Genomic DNA, 18,416 nt, shown 5'->3' on the forward strand with positions numbered 1-18,416 from the left:
GACCAGCTTTTTTGTTTTACTGGGTACCTTTTGAGACAATGGAATATTCATATTTTTTGAGAGTTCTGCCCTTTTCAGGACTCAGTTTTTATTACCATATTTCAGTGATTTTACACATCACTGAATCCAGATCTGAAGCTGTAACTGCAATTTGCCTTCACATAACCCAGAGTTCTAAATTTCAGAAAATCTGAAGTTGTATTTGAACCGGACAAGGCCAATCTCTCCTATAACGCTCCTTGGTATTCAACGGGAAGTACTTTGTGTAGCAACAGAACGGCCTTGGAATTTTTCTTCAGTTGGTTTGTGTGACAGCGTAAACACCTCTTGTTTGGTAAGGGGGAGAATGTGTTCCACACTGAGCTGTAGCAAATCAATGGAATTGTCATGTGTTGAAGCAGAGCTGAAGAAAGGAGATGAAGCACTTCTGCAAACCTCCCTCTGCACCTGGGGCAAATGAACGGAATGAAGGTCAGTGAACAACCTTGATGCTCCAACGAATGAACGTTCGCTATGGTCGCATGGGGTTTTGGGGTTCTTCTAAACACGCTGGGACAAGGTCACAGTCCCCTCACAGTATGTATGGCTGTTGTGACCTGTACGTAGGGCTCACTTTCTAGTTCGATGGCAGAGGTGAAGTTTCCCTTCTCCTGTGGAAGCCTCTGCTAGAGGCTGTTTGGTTTTGGCTCTGTGCTGGCACTGGTGCTTGGAAAGCAGCAGTTCTGCAGGCTCCATTCACTTCTCTGTGGCTGGGACTCTTGAAGTACATGCAGATAAAGACCAAGATTATCTTGCTTTTCAACATGCTCTCCCAAACCTTCTGCTAATTGCGTAGCTGGGAGCCTGAATTGCAAATCTGCTGTGCTTCCAAGAAAACATGATTATCAGCAGAGTGTGAGGAGCCAGGGAGGAAGCTCAGCTCGTTAAATTAATGCTGATTTCCTAATGTATTTGTCTTATTTTGAAACTGACTGCTAGGAAGGAGTAACTGTCGTTTGTCTCCTGATGTTTCTGGATGATGTTCTGTCCACATTCTAGGAGCACTTACGTATGGAATGATAATTAGGGTGCTGAAGAAAATAGAGTTCTTTCTGAATATTTCTACTTAATGGGTAGACTGGGGCTTTTTTAAGTCAGTCCCATTATGGGGAGCAGCTGACTCTTGTTATCTGGAAGGTTTTAGCCTTTCTAGCATCATAAACCTGGAACTGACAATGGGGGCTTTGAACGTTTCCCTAGTCTGAATTTGAAATGTGTGAAATTCTCCCTATCTCTACTTCACATCTAACATCAGAGAATTATCTCCTATTCTTACAGACTCAGGAAGCCGAAATTACAAAGTAGCCACTGCAACAAAATACCCCTTCCATTTTCCAGAAGAATTAATGTTTAGCATGTTGATGAGGTAAAAAGCCATAAAATGTCTCCTTCTTGCTGTTAACCTTAGCTAGGTAAAGACTTGTCTGATGTTACTAGATTAAGTTGTGTTAGTGATTAAGAAATTGCTGGCAGATGCTATGAAAACGTCTTGTAAGTCTTTATTTGTCATCAACAAATGTTCAGAAAGATTAACCCTGGAATTTTTTGTCTCGGAAGACATGTTTATGCCCATGCTTTACTGGATTAGTCTTCAGTATTCTCTAGAAGATATTTCCTGCTCTTGGAGCAGTCTTAGCTTTTCAGTTCAGTTGTGCCATTTTAGATGGGAAAGCATTTGTTTTAAGCATTCTCATCAGAATGCCAAATCACAGATAGAATAAATGGTCACTTTTAAAAAATATAAATAATTACCCTAAGTACTTTAATAGCAAAAGTAAAAGTTCTGGAGGTATGTCACCACAGGGTGCTGTTTCCCAGGAAGCAACCTGCCTTTCAAGGGAAGATTTGTGAAAGGCATTTGGGTGGGAACCAAGATTCTTAAAGTCAACCTAATCCAGAATTAACAGAGTTTGTACACAGATATATTCAGAGTATGCACAAAAGCTCTCTTCAGTAAAACTGGCCGTACTCTAGGGCCCAGATTATAATTGAGTGGACTGAAGGATGAAGCTCTAGTTTTAAAATCAGTGAACATTTTGAGAAATAGTCTAGGAATCAAACATCAGGACTAAATACCACTGAATTTCAGAGTTTGAAGCAGCCAGCACATTGTCCAAATTCTTCTTCAAAAGCCTTACGCCATTCAACAGATGAGAATGCATAGCTGTGTTCCCAGAGCAGGAATCCTGAGATTTTTAGTGTATGTCTTTCTGAAATGTCAGTTAGTTGGAGAATTATCATGATTCTCTTGCCTAAACGGCAGCACTTGGTTTTGGCAGTGTGTAGTCCTTTCCTCTTTGTTTCACCAGAAAGGAGAAAAGTAACAGCTCCTTGAACAACACAGCAATACAACATTGTGCTCCTGGCTGCAGCGGGGTCAGTGGGAGAATGCTGGCCAGGTTTCAGCACAACTGTACTCATCAATTTTAGTTTTCTGACTCCATTTTGTCACAAGTAGAAGACAGTGGACATGGCAATAAAATTACAGAATGTATTGCTAAAATAATTGCCAACAGTGACGTGTAATTTCTGAAATACATGAAGGAAGTTTTAATTTCCCTTTTTGACCATAATTACTAGCATGAGCAAATTGACGGGATAACCAAGCTGTCCATCACTTTTAGCATTGGATTTTTAAGCAATTAGCACAGAGACAAACATAAACACTCACATGTACTGCAAAAATTCTCTGTCGTTGTTGTGTAATGCCAAATCCAGAGGGACTGCAAATCCAGGCAGATTGTGATTCCACACCAGATTTCCATTGCATTGCAACCATTTCACTGGAACATCCTTTATCTGGGGGGGTGAGAAAACAAACAAAAAACAAAAACCAAAAGCGTGTAGTGAAAAGAGTTTTGTGGTGGTTTTTTTGTTGTTTTTTTTTGTTTGTTTGTTTTATTTTGGGTTTTTTGTTTGTTTGGTTTGTTTTGTTTTTTTTGGTTTTTTAACCAATGGAGGAAGGTAACCATGGTTATTCCACATTCTACTTGCTGTCAGATCAGATCCCTTATCTCAGTTGAATGTTGCGCTCCCATTCCTCCTCTGAACATCGTATTGCAGAGCTGCTCCCTTGAGCAAGGAAGATGCACGATGCAGACAGAGTGCCACCTAAGGGCAAAAGTGTGCTGAAGGTTCCAGCAAGAGCAGAACTGAGTGCACCCTCCAGCCTCTAAATCATCCACTTGTTGCGTTTCTTCTCCAGCCAGGCTGACCCTGGACAGTTCATCATGTACTTGGTGGTCTGGAGCACTTCTTGGACAAAGCATAGTTCTACATTTTCAGTAAGTTTTAATTAATTTTTCTTTGTTTTCCAATACCTTTTGTGTGTAAATGTGTGTAAATCGCTCCCTGTAGTGCAGGAGATGACTGTGGTGTTAAACCAATCAGAGGTATGGGTAGATTTGGACACCATCAATCTCTTCAAAACTGTTTGGAGTCCTGGAAGTAAAAGGCCACAAAGAGTTTAGGCAATTACCTTTAATAAATTTCCAACTGTCTGGTCTGTGTCCAAGATGAAATTACACAGTGAAACTTCTTCCAACACAGCACACGAAGATATGCCCAAGCAGACGTGCTACGTGAGCAGATTTCGCTTCCCTTCAGATAGCTCAACCATCAGACAGCAGTACAAATGGACAAAACTATCATGCTGGGAAATTGCCTTGTTCTTTTCTCCAGAAATCTCTGCTCTAGTTTTTGGGTGGTGTGTTCATTTGGTGTTTCGTTTGTTTGTTTTTTGGGTTTTGTTTTGTTTAGTTTGTTTGCTTGTTTGGGTCGGGTGTTTTGTTTGTTTTGTTTTTTTTTCTTTTTGGGAGTGGGGGGATGCTTTGTTTGGGTTTGTTTGTTTCATTTTGCTGGTTTTGTTTTGTTTTTCCCCTCCCCTGTTTTTGTCCACTTTAACAGAAAGGCATTCTTTGGACCATATCTTAAAATGCCTTCCTTCATTTTCTGTTAACTTTAAGAGCAAGGTGGAGCTTTCTGACTTAGCACACTAGCTTTTGAGCAGAACCTTTTTCTGGTTAAATTACTGTATTTAACACAAAGCAATTCCAAACGGGAAGATGTTGTCAGTCTCTGTTTCCTGTTCTCTGAGGACTCCTCTTCCTTGGACTCTGCCCTGATGGTATATGGGCTCTCCCCAGCCACTCCACCTATACTTACTGAGGTACTATAGATTAAAAAAAAGAAAAGCAGGTAGTGAAACTGGAGAAAAAGTAATTAAGTAATTACACGTCTGTAATGGTAACTGCCTCCTAAAAAAAAAATATATATATATATTGCCATGGTACTGGAATCTGTTGTTGACTCAGTGTTCCCAGTGTTACTGACTTGGGAGAATGAGGAGTATTATGTCCAGTGTGGTGTGTAAGGAAGAAGCAATATCTGCCTTGTTACCCAGGAACAATGTATGCTATTCCTCATACCACCAAACTAGAGAGGGATTAACCGTATCATAATATTAATTAGTCCTTCTGTCTATAACAATTTATTTAGCAGTGGAAACAGTCAAGAGTCACTGAAGAAGAAATCACATATGACTACTGTGAGTAATACTGATTCAGGCTAAACTTTCCTTTAGATCTAAACAATTAAACTTGATGTGCCCCCACAGAGCAAACATTGAAACATTTTAGAAAACTTTAATCTTGTCAAGTGATACAGTTTATATCTTCTGTTTTTAAACTGTAGTGCATTTATTTATTAGAGGCTACTCCATTAGCTCAGGAAATGAGCTCTCTTAAAGACAATAGCATTCAGTAATTATCACATCTCCCATTTCATCGTGTCAGGGAAGCCTCTTAAAATTATGATTACATCCAAACTCCCGCTACGTTGTCTGTAAGAAGTGTATTACAAGTAAAGAAAAAAACGTTACTGCATCAACATTGCAATCATGCTGTGAGGAACTGTCATGGTTTAACCCCAGCTAGCAGTACAACCACAATAGCTGCTCACTTCCCCACCCCTCAACAGGGGAGCGAATCAAAAGTGAAGGGAGAAACTTAGATTGAGATAAACACAGTTTAATAAAATAACAAAATACTAATATGCTACTAGTAAATATATACATAAAATAGAAATAAAAGGTACTCAAGGCAATTCCTTACGAACTCTGTCCACAACTGAGTAGTCAGTCCTAGCAAGCAGCACCCGGTCACCAACAGAGGAAAAAGGCAGAAAGGCCCAGTGGCCTCTGCAAAACAGCTAAAGCTGGACTAAACGTCCTGCACCAAAGACTCCCCCAGCTCCTGCAAAAAAAAGTGAAGACTAAAAAAAACCACCACGCACAAGAGAATGTGCCCAAGAAGCCAGAGAGCCAAAGTGGAAGAGATTGACTCCTTAAAAATGGTGCGTGACGCCAATGGGATGGAATACTCTTATTGATCAATCTGGATGTCAGTCAAGCTCTTGATGCAGATGGCAGAGCCCTCAGAATGTCCTTGGCTCTCAGACCTGGTCAGAGCAATTAAATACATTAGCCCTGTGCTGGGGTGCTATCTCTTGTTCTCAAAATAAGTCCAAATAATGAGCATGCTAGGTATGAAAAAGAAAGACTTCTAACTGCAAGAAGAAAGCTAACTGATTTTCAGTCAAACCAGCACAGGAGCTAATGAATTTGCACTCATGGTGAAGTGCATGAATGGAATTAATATTTTCATTGATCTGACATTACATTCAGTCCTTTGAAGGCAACTGTGAGGCTGATGTGGGCCCCGATGAAAATGAGTTTGACACCCCTGCTGTAGGTCATCTACAGCTAATATGTAGGGAACAGCTACATAATATAGTAAGTGCACACAAGAGTATTTTTTTTCTTCACAAAAGGGTATTAAATGGGAAAGCATTCAGAGCAATAACAACTTACTGCAATGGCAACAAACTGAAATTGCAATTAATTCACCAAGCTAATTTTTTTGTAAAAGAAAATCTAGTAAGTCATGTTTCAGGCAGTGAGTTTCTATCAGATGTTTCTTCAGGTATGAATTACCTACTACGTGCATGTTAGTCATATCACAATGCTTAATGTTTTCAAAGGCTAGTTAGGGAAGTAAATTACATTTTAGATGGGCAGTAGTTGCTTTAAATTAGTGTGGTGTTTTGGGGAAATAGCCCTGGAAACATTTTGGCAAAAGAGCTTGTCTTTTTTTTGTTACAACACTGAAATATGGCCACAGACTTGCCTCCAGGTCACTGCAATGCAGAGGATATTTTATGTTCTCTTCCTTTTGTTCTTTTAACTACTGAAAAGTACAGTTGTCTCAGTAGTAGTAACAAATTAATCTACCGTAGTGATTTTTTTTTGTTTTGCAATTACTCAAGTCTTTATGTGAGAACGTGATGGATGTTTTTAGGAGATTTTATGTTGAAAGAAAATAAAGCAGGTTATTAAGAATGTGGGACAATTGTTTCAGCCAAGCTACGTGAATAACTAACACTAATGAACTGATACACTAGTGGACTGCTGAGCAGCCGCTTTACAACAGCTGTGATCCTGTAAGTAATTCAGTTGCTGACACTGCGTCCAGTGTTTTGAACTGAAGAATGAACGCCTGACAGCTACACTGCTCACAGTCATCGCTCTCTTAGGAAATATCCAGTTTAATGAGCACAATAGAACAAAGCAACACCTGTCAATTGGAAACAATCTTCCTGTAGGCAAATGGTCGTAAATAATACCAAATCAGAACTTCACCTTTGGCCCTGGTCAGAAGTCTGTTCAATGCCACGTGTGCATTTGTAACCCTGTGTAAGTTACCCCTGAAACACACACACACACACACACACACACACACACACGTGTGCACATCAGTTTGGGAAGACCAGAGAGCTGGGGTTGGTCAGCACATCAGCCCACTGCGTGAACACAGGCATGCTGGTTTGGCACTGCAGAGAAGCATTGGACTCCCCACCATTCCTCTCCATGCCAGGAGGACTTCTCTGTTTCTGCTTGCTGTTTTGAGAGCAGCTGCTGGTTTGTTTTTTGAGCCCTTTGATGTCAAATAATTCAACTCATAGGTTTTGCTTCAGTTGGCACATGATGTTTTCCACGAGGTTCAGTTATGTGAACTGGAATGTTTATTGTCACACAGGCTAAGAACTGGTCTTTGGTTTGCCCGTGGGAGGCCTCTGCTAACTAACTCACATGGCTGTGACCTACCCAGACAGGTACTTCATACTTAAAAGACTAAGGCAGGCAGCTCCTAAGGCTGGGAAAGAAAATTACTGTTCTGCAACTGAGCAGGACTTAAAATAGTAATTAAAAGAACTAAAGTGAAAGACTGTGAAAGAAAAGATGTCCGGGGTGGAAAGGGGGCTGCTTGGTCTTTGTAGAGCAGAACAGATGTGCATCAGACTGCAGTACCCTGTGTACGGAATTCATTTCAGTTCTGCAGCATTGCCAAGATAACATTAAATTGGCTGAGTTTCAGATTTGTTTTCTTGAAAATTTAAGTCACTTGACTTAAAGCATCTGTGGTTTGCAATAAAGTGCATTCCTGAGATGGAAAGGAGTATCTACGGTGTTCAGCCAGTTACAGGTGGGCAGTACACTAAAAGACCTGCTTTGGGATTATTGCTTTGCTAGTATTCTGTAACAGAAAGCACTTCAGCAGTATTGCAAAAAATACCTTCTGGACCCCTTCATGGGTAATAATTACACGACTAATGGTAACAAGGACTTTACTCTTGGCTTTTGCAGGTATAGTTAATCATATAATCACAGACTAGTTTGGGTTGCAAGGATCTTCAAAGCTCATCTAGTCCAACCCCCTGCAATGATCAGGGACATCTTCAACTAGATCAGGTTGCTCACAGCCCTGTCCAGCCTGGCCTGGGATGTCTCCAGGGATGGGGCATCCACCACCTCTCTGGGCAACCTGGGCCAGTGTCTCACCACCCTCAGCATACAAAAAATGTCTTCCTGATGTCTAGCCAGTGCAGCTCCATTGACTTCAGTGTATTTACAGCAATATCAGTAAATTATCTTACTTGCAACATCTCCCTTCAGAGAGAAACCACATTGCATTCCATTTTCTAAAACAGAATAATTCTTGTTGTACTTCCTACATTTCACACCATATTTGAACATTGGAAGTATACAGTTAGGAAGACAGAAGAATGACACTGGTATTGAAATAAACTAATACACTTAAAGCAAACAGAAACTGTTTTAAAATGAGATTTTCCAAGTATAAAATAAAGTGGATGCTGCACCATTGGTGAAAGTAACTCCCAGCTAGAGCAGGACACAAAAGAGATGGAAAGAGATGAGCCAGTGGGTGGAAACATACAGGATGTTTCCAGTCAATGGGTGGAACAAGTCCATACAGAATTACAACCACATGAACAGCAAGGTTTAGTTGGACACAGAAATGGTTAAGGAGACAACCAAGAATGAAGTCATCTCACCCTCACTTTTGGAGCAAGAGTGTGGTTGTGCCACAGAATTCTTAACTTCCTGAATCTGGAAGTTCTTAGAAAAGCTCCCAGAGAGGAGTGTGTACGTAGGGCTGCCAGGAGAGAGTCTAAGTGCAGGATAGCATCGGACCAGCAAGACAGGAAACTACCATGTGCTACTGCAAGGGAGGAGTCTGGGTTTTTTAAGTTCCGAAAGCAGATCACATTGTCACTGTACATGGGACATCAATTGTGAGTCAGTCACCTCCAGGGAAGTGAATTTGCACCACAGAAGAAGACAGCAGGTGTAGTGACATGATAGCAAGTCCCTGCTCTGGACTGGAGTGGGTCCAGAGGAATGTAATGTGTACAACTCTAGTGACTGCTGATTTGTTGACGACTCATGTATATGGTATTTTTGAAATCATTAAGACCTCCTTACAGGTGTTTTTGTAATATTTCTGCCGAATAAATTCAAGGACAACTCTTAACTACCATGGACTTGAAAAGAAAAAATAATACTCCCACAGCGGAATTTTGGAAGGAATTCCTCAGATTTTGACTTTTTCAAATTACCTAAGACAACTGTTCTGGTCCTCCCTTGTTTTCTTTTTGTAAGTACTTTTGTTCTGAGTACCATTTTACGCATAGTGATACTTGCAGAACTGCAATTTAGGGCCCAACAAGCAAGAGAACTTTGTTTTCTGTTAATTGCAAGGTACATCTGCTTTTAGCCCCCCAATTTGGCTGTCTTCCATGGTGTCTACTTAAGGAAGAGCAACCACAGCATCTGACTTGGTTATGCAGTCAGTCTACCTGAATAATTCTGAAGACTCAATAACCAAACTATACTTGTTTTGAACAAACATGAGCCATCCACAGGCTCGTGTTTGTTTATTTACACACACTACTGATGAGACCACTTAAAAAATAAGCTGACGATTTACATGCAGAAAAGTCACAAATCAGAGGGATGACTTCTCCAGCTAAATACTTCAGAAACCTGCAAGCTCATGTAGCTTCAATTCCCCACTTTGTTCCACTCGCGAGGTAGATGTCCTGAGCATTGCTGACACAGACTAGTCTACTGTCAAAAAGAAGATAGTTGATTCATATTAATAATGAGTAATGTCCTGTCTGCGGCTTTTTAGGAAAAAGAAAATGATGTAATGATGGTAGCACTGAATCAAAAAAATAAAAGTGTGTCTCTCACATAAAAGAACCTGTCAGGCTTACTTACATAAAATATGGTGTTCCTATTGGTATGAAGCAGCCACACCAGCAGCGAATACAGGTCTTAACACTATTTTTTAAATTACTAATATATTTCCCCAGAAACTGTGAAAAGATAAGTTCTTCAAATATTCAGTGTTCTCCAGATAAACTAATTTTCCATAATTCACACTTTCACTTCCAGTCTCACATGGGCTAAAAAATGTGGTTATCTTCCTCTGGTGACCTAAGGTATTCCTACAGCTATCTAGCAATGATGAGTTAATTCTGATTAAATTGTTTGCTGCATGTGTATAACATATGGTTAAGTTTGCTTGTTTAAGTCTCTGTCTGATAAGCCTTGGAGACAATGGTTCTATTTAAAACTTGTAAAGGAAATAATTGATGCCAAATAGCTTCCTGTAATAGAAAAGAGACTTCTCCCCAAACACATCCACCAGTTTGGGCCAGCATCTGATCCAACAGTAAATGCCAAAGTCCCTTATCTTAACCTTCATTTATCTGTCACACAAACCAGGTAAGTTAGCAGCAGACTTGGTCACACTGCATTTGGGTGCATTCTGTTGATTTCTTTTTTTTTTTTCAGTACAAGAGATTAATACAGGGTGCTGGACAATCTGTTGATTTTCTTTTACTTTGTTTTTTCTTCCTTTTTCTTCCTAAGGGTTGCATGAAAGCTGGCCAGCTTCTGCTTCTGTTTATGAGGCTTCCAAGTCAGGAAACTCAATGAGTTTTAAAATTATGAGTCCCTCAAGCCCTTAAAGTACTAGCATTTTCTAGATTGCCAGGAAAATACAGAATTACAGGTATGTCTAGATCAGGGTTCTTCAATTTTTGCAGTTCATCCCAGGCTAAATACAGTTCTATTACACTGAAGGATGTGACTATTCAGCCTGGGAGGGAGAGCCATCAAAGTCATGACAGCTCACACCTTGCTTTTACTGACTGCAGACCATTTGTTACTGGACAACTGCTGTTTGCCACATGGGTACAGAACTCTGGATCTCCAAAATACCTGGTGCTGGATCTCTAGATGACCATTCACTACTTATGGTCTGGAGAAAGGGCAAAGAGTATCCCTACTGAGGAAGAACAATCTCTGAACACTTAAATGAAAAGTTCACAGCTGGGGAGACATGAAGGAAAAAGGAGAGCATCCACTGGTAGAAAAACAAAATACAGGTAGTCAGGAAAACCAAGATTTGTTACAGAAATGTGCTATCTGTGTGCAAGTCTCTAGATGGAGGAGGGTCAGCTTTTCTGTAACCAGACACAAAATTCAGTAAGAAGAAAATCCACTACTGCTCCATTCCCAAGACCAGAAATGGTCTGCTGTTCCTGAAGTTCTCAAGGTACTTCTCTATGGAGTTTTGGTACGTGACGGTCAGAAAGCATGTTTTGGAAAAACATATGCCAGTATTTTTCTCTGTAAGTGTCACAGGGGAGTAATTTAGGGTTCTGCTTACTGCAGAACAATGTTTAGATTTCTCAAAGAGAAGTGTGACTTAAGAGAGTTCGGTGGCAGGTTCATTCTATTATTTACTGCATGGAGGAAATATGCCAACCTAACTGTTGGAGCAATAAAGGACTCAGCATTCCGATTCAATGTGAATCACACAAAGCCATTTATTACAGAAACATGTCTCCTTATATACGCAACTATTCTCTAATCACAAATCCACACTCCAAGCATGGATTCACTAAATGAATATCATGGGCAGTCCACATGGGGCTGGAGCCCCACCGATGATAGGTCCGACAATTCATGCCATGCTGAGGCCCTGTTAATGAAGAAATGCCCCTCTTTCTCACAGCAGATTCTGTTCTCAGCTTCTCGAAGTGGCCTTGAGATTCCTTTGGGCCTGATTAATTCAACAACATATCTCCTTCTAACGAAACCCCTCCACAGCTAACTGCTGCTGACCTTTTCTCCAGGTGCCCGTACCCATTCACGAAGCAAACTTTCAGGCATCTTCCCTCCCTGATAACCGTTCTCTGGAGTCTGTGCCTTGGAGCTCTCGAGGCGAACTTTCAGGTGAAGCCTGTATCTGTCACAATGCAAACTTCCAGGATTCTTCTCTCTCTGATAACCAATCGCTTCAGAGTCTGTATTTTTAAGCTCAAAAGGCAAACTTTAAGGGTAGGCCTTGTATCCATTCATGAAAGCAAACTTTCAGATATTCCTTCCCTGATAACCGTTTGCTCTGGAGTCTATGTTTAAAGCTCCAGAGGCAAACTTCAGGTGAGGCCTGATAACCATATGCAGAGCAGACTTTCAGGAGACAAAATTCTTAGGAAAAAAAAAATTAATGGAGTAGAATAGCAGGACAGCTGGCTCAAGCTGGGTACCTGCACTGAGGTCCAACCTGACCACAGGAAACCGTAGACTTTTATATCTTTACAGACCATTCATACAACAATTCAGTCCAATAGCAATATTTGACATGGGGTCTTCTTGCTTCTCATTGGATCTTTTTCTCTGATTCCACTTGGGCCTTTGTTTTGTTCAGCTGTAGATATTGTTTACTGTCCAGAACCTTGCAGGTACTGTTTTGTCTGAGTAAATCCTTTCTTCTCAGCGAAGTGCAAAATAGGCCTCATCTTGAAAGTGTTCAATGTAGTTTGTAGTTGCTTTTGGTAAATATGAGCAGAACTTTACAGCTTAAAATTTTAGCAAATTCAGCTAAGTAAAATGAAGCAAATAGTTTATTTAAAATCATACAACCGTATGTCCCTAAATAATTAATTACATTTAGTGTGCATCTGCTTAAGCTAAATGATCAATATTAAACTTAAATTGGGCTCATCTACTGACCTGTGAGTAGTAAAAACATTGCCATACAGCTCACTTATTTAGCAGGGAGAACTCAAAGTGGGCTCATTCAGGCTGTCGTATTTATAGAATGAAGTGGTTGACTTGTAGTCAAATTGCATACAGTAGGAAAAGTATGCATGAGACTCCTTGCCCCCACAAGCCACTGGCGTTCAGTGTGCCATTCTGCTTCCTTGTGGGTCTCCTGGAAAGAATTCTTCGCCTGGATATGGCTCAGGCCCTTTCCTCCTCTGCAGCCTGGACCAAACTGCTGCTGGTTTGGCTGGAAGGCGAGTCGAGTCCATCCACCACAGTAAGTAATGGCAGTTTCCCAGTCAGGGAACTGTTATTGTACTTGTGCAATGGTATAATTCAAGTAATAAGAACACTCCGTTAATTATGACCTTTATAATTTTTTTTTCTCCAGCTTTAACTGGTATTATGGTTATGATTTGTTGTCATGGCATGCTGTATGAGTTGAATACATCCCTCTGGCATATCTTGCGTTCATGATAAGTGTGCCCTCCCTGGGGTACTTTTTTTTTTTTCTATTTCCATGCAATGAGATAAATTACACAGAGGTGTAGACAACACAACCAAATCCTTGCGCAAGAAACAGAAAAATGACATGCTTTCTGCTTAAATGAGAATTAAACACTTTATAAAGCTTATTTGAGGGCTGTTGGTTTAGAATGAGCTTATTCTTTGCACTGGTGGCTCTGTTTTGTCATCGTTTAAATGCCATAGCACAGATTGTGCTGTCCAGTCACATGGCAGACACTTGTATTATTATAGTAGACTCTCCCATCATGATTCTATCATGTATGTGCCTGCCTCCAGAGCTACTGCAAATGCCGCAGACAAGCACTGGGCCTCGAGCCTCCTTGCCCTGTAAGAATCTGACAGCTCCCTGACACACTCCTCAGCCTATCGCACCAACCCATGCTCTGTCCCCAAGTGACACAGCTCTGCTCTCCTGTCCCAGGCTTTATATGCAGCTCTCCCCAGCACATCTGCCTCCATAGGCCTCCAGTACACAACCTGCTCAGGCCCAGCAACCCAAATTCCAGCTGAGCGCTCTGACTTTGGCGATGCGTATCCAGTTCATTAGCTATGTATCCAGCCCCAGCAGCCCTTGCTTTCCATTGGCAGTCTTTGTGTGCGGAGGAAAGGGGGAGAAGGAGCTGCTAAGGCCTGAATTCTCCTTACTTGCTCAAGCTGTATGTGCTATCTCAGGTGGGTGATGCAAGTACACGAGTTAGTTTTGCTGGTGTACAGCCTCTGTCTCTTTTCACTGATGATATCATGCCGTGGACTGCTGTGATTCACTGGGGAAAGAAGATGTATGAAGTGCTTGCAAATTTAATGGTGCTACAAAAAGGAAGGTACCACCATGCGCTGTTGCATCGGCCCACTCTGTATTGCTGTTTCTCTTATTAATGGATCCACCCATAGTTGCATGGCATGATGACTGATTGTAACTGACATAGTGAGATGCATTCTGTGAGTGCAAAGTAGTTGGATTGTAATTACTCATGTGATAAGTATACATGGTACATTTTATGCTTGGGTTCTTAAAAATACAAAGTGCCAAAGAGAATGAGAGACAGTTTCTTTGATTTTTAGGTGGTGCAGGTATATTAGTTGAAGTAGTGTCAAGTCAAAGGCTTGCAACCTCAGAACAATGGAAGTTACTCAAAAGATCAGAACATTCTTACACTCTGACTCTGCTTGTACATACTAAATTCTGTTGCAAATGTAGCCTGAAATGCTCCTTGTGTGCAATGCCCTATAATTTCTTAACATGCTGAGTAAAGATTTTATTTAAAAGCTTAAACTAGTGGCTCCACCATAAGGATGTATTCTACAAAGAAGCTCTTTGAAATTTAAATAAGATAGTCTTCTACCTAACAATCTCTGCAGTTGCAGGGAGAAAAGGGCTTGTTTTAAATTCAGAATAGTACAGGACATATTATGAAAGGTATTGAAGTGAAAATAGATGCATAACTATTGCTATGTGTAGCCATAAGAAAACCTTCCAGAGACTGATTCCTTCTGGACTACCAGCTGTTCTGTAGGAAGAATGTGGGACTGGAAGTCAAAACTTCCAGTATTTTGCACCTAGTTGCCTGTGTAACCCTGAGTATGTCAGGTCACGCTTCAGTTTTTTCCTTCTTAGAAATGTGAATAATATTCCCTTACCATCTATGTTGTGACGTTTAGTATATCAGTATAGCGACTTGGTTTGAGACCTTCAAGAGGCAGGAGTTACAGATGTCAAAATATTATCAGGCATAGAATGACACAAGAAAATGTATAACTGGGATTATAAAGCCAGAATTGAAAATGAAGCACTTCATTAACAGTTGACCCAAATTGCCAAGTGCTCCCTTTACAGGGATTAAACAATGATCTGGCTTTTAGAAGCGAGAAACTTTTCCAAGGGTGTGTTTCTATTGCAAACTCTTTTCCGTCTCTGCTTGTTCTAAAAGTAGTTTATGGCCAGAGGATACTAAAGAATTTTCTTTTTGGGGCTAGTGACTGTTATAAATTCTGTTAAGATTTCCAGTTGTGGAAAAATATAGTACAACAGCAACATAAGAAAGAGATTGTCCAACATACTGCTCTAGCTACTTCATCCTTAAAAATAATTTCCAGTTAACAAATCAGTAAAAATTTAAGAGAAACAATGTGACAAAGCTAAGTAGAAGTAGGAAAGAAGTGCCCACAAATGTTTGAGGTAAAAAAATATAATTATTTTAATCACCAAAGTAAATGTGAAACTTCTATAGATGTTCACATGCAATACTCAACAGAAGTCTACTAGTGTGGCTGGCATATGTGTTGGTGAAGATACAATTTACCAGAACAGAGGGCTGCCACTTACCCTGCATGAGGAGTTCTTTTCTTCAAAAGGAAGACACTCTTTTTAAAAGACATCCAATTTAAAATCTATGAGAGCAAAACTGTTGGGTGATAGTAAGCAATTAAGAAATCCAGCGAAAGTGTTGAAAAAATGCCTGCACAAACGCACCAGCATGTAGAGTGATCCAAATACAATTAAAAGTAACCTATTTCAGTGGGCATAACTCTGTGGCAAGGTTGTAACTTCAGGGGTAGAACTCAGTCCCTTTAGTTTGATAAAATCACTTTTGTTTGATTAGGTAAAAAACTATAATCAGACATCCCAGCACATAGCTTTTTAAAAGCTCAGTTCTGTACTACTTTAAAAGGTACATTAAAATAATCCTTATCCTTACATTAACAATAGAGAGGCATTTATTAGGAACAAAGGGGTTTTTTGGCCAAATTAATTCACAGCTTTTTGTAGCAAATCTGAGTAGAACTGTAAATGGCGGCAGTTTATAGAATAAGTAGAAGAAACAATAATTGTCTCCATAACATCAATCTAAAGCTAGAGTAATCCCACATATTTCAATGTAATGACTGTGGATTTAATCTGGTGGATAACTATACCCTTAAGAGATTTACAGACAGATAGAAGAGATTTTGGTGAGTTCGGAAATAAATTTTGGCATCATTAAAGGCAGTACAATATTTCTGAGGCATTAGATGTATTTTCTCATTTTTGTTTTCTTTTGAATCTTTGATAGTTCTTCCAGTAGTTTTTACAGGGATTCTACTTTTTTAATTCTGTGATTTTCTCACTCCGCCTGGAATCTCTCTTCAGCCTTTTTTTGCTGGCTGTTTCAAAGCATTTAATGATTTGACAGGCATGTTTGCATCAGTGTCTCTTGTCATTATCTCTTCATCCATGGATGTTTTAATCCCTACTGAGATATTTCATCACCTGTAACATCAGTCATGTCATTATGTTTATGCTTTGCTGCTACCAGAAAATGCAGTGAACCAGGTTTTGATCTTAAAAAGGTGGCACTGGGAATATAAAAACCATAAAGAAAATATTAAGCACAATTTCCAGGACCAGAGAGTTTCTTACACTGTTGCTATAACCAGTGTCTCACAGTGAATGTTATCAATGACAGAAACTGCAAAAAAAGAAATCTTAGATGTCAACAAAAAGAACCAGTGGTAAAAAAGTTTCAGGAAAAAAAGTTGGGTTATGTTAACTTGGTTTGTATTTCACCATTTTTGCTACCTTCTGATGAAAGGTACTACAATTAATATATTCAGTTTCCATTCCTTCTGGTTAGGTTTAATATCATGCAGCTGAATGCGCACATATTCACTATTTAAAAATAGCAAAACTCGGCAATCCTTAAGGATTAGTATTAAAAAAAAAAATTACTTTCCAGTAATTTCTATCATCTTTAAAAAATTAGATTTGATTCAGCATATAAATCCATCTGAATAGCCCCAGCAAATTCAGCAGCTCTGTTTGAAAGTGTGACAGAATAGTGCTTGAGCTGTAAATGCTGGATCTATGTATTAGATTGTTTGCCTGCAGCCATTCGTTTACTGAAACTGTCATTGTGCAATTTCCATTGCATGATATTAAAAACAGAATAAGGATGACCCCCAAACTACAGAATTTGCCAATAGATAAGCAGGCTTTCTTGTTGACATGTGAGTACTGAAGGTCACTGCAAAATCCAAAGCTGTAATTTGTGCAAGTCAGAGCCTTCTCTGTTTAAGGGAAATTGGAAGCTCTTACTGTGTTGAACAAAAGTCATCCTAGCACTTGCACACAGGATGATGCTCAGTTGTGTTGCAGCAGTAGGGCAACAAATTCATTGAAGATAAACACAATGCTTTTAGATGTGAGGGAGCTACAACAAAGGAATATTCAGAATCTAAATTGTCTGCCTGGCTTTTAAAATTTGGTCAGCTGAGAGTCATCAATTATGGAATTATAGAAACAGTACTATTTTGGAAAAAAAGTCCCTCTCTCCTTCCCCCTCCAACTTGTCTAGACTTTGCTCTGTCTTTGCACACAATCTCACTACTGTTGATGCGAGAGACGTTTCTTCAAAATAGGCTGTAGTCTGGGACAGCCTTTGTGTATTTCTCAGCCTCTGTGACCCTTCATCTCATTTCAAATCTCAAATAAAAACAACTCCTTTTCTCCTGCTCTCACTATACATTTTAATGTGTCTCTTCCGCTGCTCTGATTTAACTCTTGACTGTAATACTCCCAAACAAAACCTTCATTAAGATAAATTCCAAAGCTGAATGCAAAAAGGACCTGTTTGTACAAGTAGTTACTGTCTGGGCAAGATTGTTCTCTACTGTATATTTACTACTATTTCAGCCAGTCTGGTTTTAAGTATCTAAAGCTAATTAGCTTCTGTAAATTAGATTTTCTTGACGATTATCCTTAAAAGCCCTGAGTCTTAGTGTAAGAAAGATTTTTCCTAGTAAAATCTCTATTTTTTTTTTTCTTACATGGTAGATATATAAGTATACTTCTAGATATGTTTCAGGCCTCTTTTCTGCAACTGTACCCACATAGGGCCAGCAAGTACGCTTGAAACCTCACTGGCATTACCCTACCAGATGGATTTCATTGCAGATGGGGACCAAAAATACTTCCTCTCACTGGCATTTAGCCCCATCGAATGTTTGTGGGCAGCGTTCTCCCTGTCCCTTCATTGTCATTTAGCCAAAGAACAAAATGGCTAATATTTCTAAAGATATTTGCAAATCAAGATGCCAAACTTCAGACACCACTTATTATGTACTTTTTGAAAATAAGATCCCTGTTTGGGCATCAAAACTGGGAGACACCCAAAATTAATTGTCGCTTTTGAAAATCCCAGACAGTCACTGTACTAAGTCTTAATCTTTCTCAGAGATGTAATCTTTGTGGCAGCTATTGCTCTTTGCTGTTTCTTTCTGAGCAACTCACGTCATTTCCTTAGGATCTTTTAGATAATATAAGGACATTTAATACCCTAATACAGCATAACTTAAAAAGAAGGTGCTTTGTGGGCCAAGAACTTGTACATGA

General features: G+C 39.7%; 1 protein-coding gene across 2 annotated transcripts in view; it reads right to left on the bottom strand.

Moving 5' to 3' along the window:
- Positions 1 to 18,416, bottom strand: part of LOC136101075 (uncharacterized) — a 42,745-nt gene that overhangs the window by 21,318 nt on the left and 3,011 nt on the right. The window contains exons 2-3 of one of the 2 annotated variants that reach the window (XR_010651303.2): positions 3,360 to 3,480; positions 2,717 to 2,838 (exon numbers count right to left, since the gene is read on the bottom strand). The gene's annotated coding sequence lies outside the window, so the exon portion shown is untranslated. Of the gene's footprint in view, positions 1 to 2,710; positions 2,839 to 3,359; positions 3,481 to 18,416 lie in introns of both variants that reach the window. The other variant, XR_011738851.1, reaches the window with a different exon arrangement.

This window comes from Patagioenas fasciata, chromosome 4 (genome assembly GCF_037038585.1).
Source record: "Patagioenas fasciata isolate bPatFas1 chromosome 4, bPatFas1.hap1, whole genome shotgun sequence".
Lineage (NCBI taxonomy): Eukaryota > Metazoa > Chordata > Aves > Columbiformes > Columbidae > Patagioenas > Patagioenas fasciata.